Source organism: Pteropus vampyrus, unplaced genomic scaffold (assembly GCF_000151845.1).
Source record: "Pteropus vampyrus isolate Shadow unplaced genomic scaffold, Pvam_2.0 Scaffold287, whole genome shotgun sequence".
Classification (NCBI taxonomy): domain Eukaryota; kingdom Metazoa; phylum Chordata; class Mammalia; order Chiroptera; family Pteropodidae; genus Pteropus; species Pteropus vampyrus.
This window is the reverse complement of record NW_011889068.1, coordinates 768282-773178: the sequence shown is the minus strand read 5'-3', so window position 1 is coordinate 773178 and position 4897 is coordinate 768282. Positions and strand designations below refer to the sequence as shown.

At 43.3% G+C, this 4897-nt stretch overlaps 1 protein-coding gene across 2 annotated transcripts in view; it reads left to right on the top strand.

The window, feature by feature from the left end:
* RNF19A (ring finger protein 19A, RBR E3 ubiquitin protein ligase) overlaps nt 1–4897 on the top strand; it is a 62281-nt gene that overhangs the window by 2623 nt on the left and 54761 nt on the right. The window lies entirely within an intron of this gene.

The window sequence follows — 4897 nt, the reverse complement described above, 5'->3', positions numbered from 1 at the left end:
GAGAGGGGCAATGAAATAGTTGTAGGTAATTGGATGGGTCCCATGAAGAGGAAAGAGACACGCTACTTTCCGAAGGACTCAATGAGAGACCTATTGGAATAAAACTGCTTGAAGTTGGAATATTATCATAATGGCTAACGCACTTAAATTGTAGTTCTCAAACACGTATTATGAATTACCTGGAGCATTTGTTAAAAACTAGATTCCAGGACCCTAACCCAACAGATAATGATTCTGTTAGTCTGAGATAGAACCTAGAAATCTATTTTAACAAGCACTCCAGGTGATTCTAGTAATAAGGTTCTAGCCTACACTTTGAGAAATATTACCTTAAATATCACCTGATTAAATAGTCTTTCAGGGAGTCTAACCTTCCCACTGGAGGATACAATGCCAGTTCCTCTGTGGAAGGTAGGGTGCAAGAGATGGGAAGGAAGAAAAGGTGGATGATCAGAAAAGCTCAGTCTTCAGCTACCTGAAGGATTTTCTCATTGAGGAACCTAGGTTCTCAATTTGAAAGAGAAAAGACCTCTCCTCTCCAGATTCTCTGTGTGGTCCTAACAAGAGAACTACCCAAGCAGGGACACAAATGAGCCCATTTAAAAATTCTTAGCTGGAATAACTTCCACTCTAGCAAGCTTCTCTTTATCCAGTAACAGTAGCTAACATTTATTGATTTACTACATGCCAAGCCTAAGTACTATACCTGCATTTACTTATTTAGTCCTGAGAACAACCCAATGGGATAGGTTTTATTTTTAACCCTATTTTATGGCAGGGCCACTGCAAAGCACATCCACGGGGCACTGTGCCAGGTGCGGTCTGTGTCTGTGGCATCCCCCTGCAGTAGGCAGGACACAATCTGCACAGCTTTATATACTGGGCCCAACATTGTGGGTCGTAAAAGTTCGGTAACTTTCCTAAGGTCCCAGAGCTGGAACCTAAGTTCTGAAACCTTGTAGATGAGAAAAAGGAGGAAACTATATAAGAAGAAATTTCTATGACCCTGCCAGGAAGGTTCATGAACCAACTTGGAAGTTGGTAAATTTATTCATATAAGGACAGATAAGAGTAAGCAGTCAGAAAGTAGCACTTTCCTGAATCAATTGTGCCAACTGAGACTCTCCTAAGCCTTCCTGGATGAGATTCCAAGACTGCCTCCCTAAATCACATTCAGGCATGGTAGGAATAGAGCCCCAAGCTCCCATTCCTGGTTGCATTTTTTTCCGGTGAAACAACCCTTAGGCAAGCTTCTTGCCTCCAGTGTCCTGTCCAGTGCTCTTTCTACATGTTGTTTCTATCATATTTGGCCCTTGTATTAGAGTGATTTTCTATGTGTCTGTTTCTCTGCCAAGTGTACCAGCTTATTTGAGGGCTGCGACAATGCTTTACCATATTTGTGTCTCCCGGGGTCCAGGGAAGGCGTGCCATGTGCACGTGGCTAAGCATCTTTGCTCGCTTCCTTCCTCTCTCCTTGGCATTATGCTCCCTGCCTTGAAAGTTTAGTGGAAAAGACTTACAAATAACAGTGAAGCGCTTTGCGCAGCAAATTATAGAGGAAAGTACAGGATGGTTGTGGAGCCAGAGAAAATGGGCTTGACTTAGCCTGTAAGGACCAGCAACGTTGATAAATGGAGCAAGGCAGAAAAGGAGAGGGGAGAGGGCATTCTAAGAAAAGTAAACGGCAAGAACGAAGAAAGTTAGATGTTCACATGTAAGAGGGAACAGAAGAGAGGGGAGGGGTGGGAGAAAGAGGAGCAGGAGTAGGCGGAGAAGGAGAAAGAGGAAGAGAAGGAGAGGAGAAGAGGAAGGGGAAGGAGAAGAAGGGAGAAAGGAGAGAGGCTGTGTGGTACTGCAAATAGCTTAGTATGAATGAAAATATTTTCACTTTGCGACACCAATGGAGGGGTTGGAGGGCAGAGTGGGAGAAGAGCATGAGCGCAGGAGCCAGGATGCCTGCATGGGCCGCATCCCAGCTCTACCACTTACCAGCTATGTAACTGGAGCAAATTATTTAACCTCTCGAGCCTCAGATCTTAATTTGTTAATGGGATAATAATAGTACCTACCTTTTTGGACTGTTACGTTAACTAAATGGCTTAATACTTATAAAATGCTTTTATAATAGTGCCTGCCATGTAGTGTGTACTCAGAAAAGGGTAGTTATTATTGTAACCCCATTGTTCTTTTTCTCTCATTCCCCACTTTTATTCCATCCCAAGCAAGTCTTACATATTCTGCCTCTAAAACAATTACCGAAACCATCTACTTCAGTCTCCACAGCATCCACCTTGGCCCAGAGAACTATGATTTCTTCCCTAGATTCGTGCACTAGCATCCTAATTGGTCTTCCTGCTTCCGCTCTTGCTCTCCCACAATTTGATCCACAGAACAACCAGAGTGATCCTTTTCAAAGGTAAATCAGCTTTCACTCTACTTAAAAATCTGTTGTGTCTCATCACACACTATACCAACCATTTGGAATTCTTATTATGACCTTAAAAGGTCTTAAATAATATGGCTCCCTCTACCTCTTTAACTCCATGTTGTTCATATTCACTCTTACTCACTATGCTCCAGCCTCTAGCTGCCTGAACTTGGCAAGTTTGTCTTGCTAAGATCTTTGTATCTGCTGTTCCCTCTGACTTTTCTACCCCTCAACGTGACTGCCTCCTTCTTGTCTTGTAGAATCTAGCTTGAATGTCAGAAGAGCGGGCTTTAGTTTGGGACACCAAAGTAAGCAACGGCCTGATTTCTATATGTTACTCTAGAACTTTATTTACTTTTCTTTATTTGTTGTATTTTCTGCCTCCCCCAACTGTGCCCCACTCCCCGAATTTAAGCTCCATGAGAGCAGAAACAAGAGCTGTCCTTTTCATTGCTGTATTCCCAGTGCCTATAACAGCAAACTTCTCTCTCCAGCATACCAGGTACTCAATAAATATTTTTTGAATTGATGTTGAATGAATTAGAAGAGAGTAGAGAAAGAAGGGAGAAGGTTGCCAAAACTTAAGGCAACCTGGGGCCAATTATTATGCTTTTGCAGTAATCCGGTGAGAAATGATGAGGCCCTAGCAGTGGTTTTCAACCTTGGCTATGCATTGGAATCACCTGGGGAGTGATCTTAAAAAGACTGATGCCTGAGCACCATCCTCAGAGATTCTGATTTAACTGGTGTATGCAGCCTGGGCATCAGGATTTTTAAAAGCTCCACAGAGAATTCTAATGTGCAGCCAAAGTTGAAACCAAAAGGCAGAAGAGGGATACAGGAGAGTGAGTGCAGGGATGTTTAGTATGTATAATAAGCTGTACTTGGTGGTTAATTATGAATTGGAAATGACCAAAAAGAGAGTTCCTAGATTTCTGGCTTGGGTCTAGCAAATGATGAAAAGATAAATCTGTCTTGGACAGATTAAATTTGAGGTGCCTCTGGGGATTCAAGTGGAGATGTTCAATAGACATTTGTTTCTTAATGGATATATGTTGCCTTAGTGAAGAGTAGGAAATCCCTCTAGTTTTTAAGAAGACAAGCAGGAAAAGGCATCTCTGGAAAATATGACAATTGTACAGTGTGCAAGACCACTCCCACTCAGCACAGCCTCTTTATGTGAAGCCTTCTAAGCCAATGCTCCATCTGTTATGAAATGTTGTTCAACATGTTGCTATATTTTTAAGAAGGATTATATTATGTAAGGGTATTGTTCCATAAATTCATTTAACTTGCTATTCTTGTATTACCTGTAGGCTTAAAGTATCCCATTGATTAAATTGCTGGCAGCCTTCAGGTAGCATTTGAAGGAATACATAACAGCTTAAAACTTTCCAATAAATGAAAATGAGCATACCCATCATTACTTGCTTTTAAGATTCATGATTAAAGATACTTAGATCTAAACTGCCTAGCTAGTTTAGTTTTCTAATTAGTAAACATTTACTGGGTTGCCAAAGATACCAAGTACTATCATGGCTCCTTGGTTTCTAATTTAAATCAGACACACTAAAACAAGTATTGAAAGGGTGATATATTTAGTTAAGTAACAGATGGTGAACGGACATTCTGTACAGCATCTATCACATTCCATTTCTCAGTAAGTATTCCAAGGAAGAGTGACTCTAAATCTTGAAGAGAAATAAACTAGGAGAGAATGGACCAGTTCTTGGACTGAATGTATTTATTTACCTAAGAATTGATACCAAGTCACATTAAAAACTTGGATTAAAAACTTCAAAGGGGATATGACTGGCTTAAAGAATATGAGGGAATGTGACAAAGCTAATGTCATTCGGAATGTATCAATAAGGACTGAAATATGAATTCTGAATACTTAAACGACTTTGTGATATTGGGAGTAGGAGGAAGGTGCATAAGGTCGTCTCTGAACTCTCACATAAGGTGTTAAATTGTGGCTAAAGTGCTGCTCTTGGCAGCCCCCGCGGAAGACTGGGGTCTATTAAAACTCAGAGCGAGGGAGTGGGGGCGCCGCCACTCTCATGGAAGGATATTCTCTAGCGGAGAGCCGCAGAAATTCGCTGCAGCATTCGGTTTTGCTCTCGCTGGAGCTGCCAATCTAGCAGGTGAACCATGATAACACAAAGGAATGAATGCGTAATGGCGTGCGAATGCCAAAAGCCAGGGTCCCCAAGTCTGGCAACCCCCTTCGCCTCGGAAGCAGCTCCACCAGTCCTTGGAGGAGACACCTGCTCCGTAGCCCAGCCGGCTCGGGGCGAAGTCCTGCGGGCCGCAGAGGCAAGCAGGGCCGCTGTCTGCCCCGCGCCGGGCGCGGGCAGGGTGGCCAAGCTCTGGGTCACCGGGCTCACAGGCTGAGCGGTCTCGGCGGGCGCGGGGAGAACGTGGGCACGCGAACGACAGCGTCCCAGAGCCGCCCGCGGCGGCCCC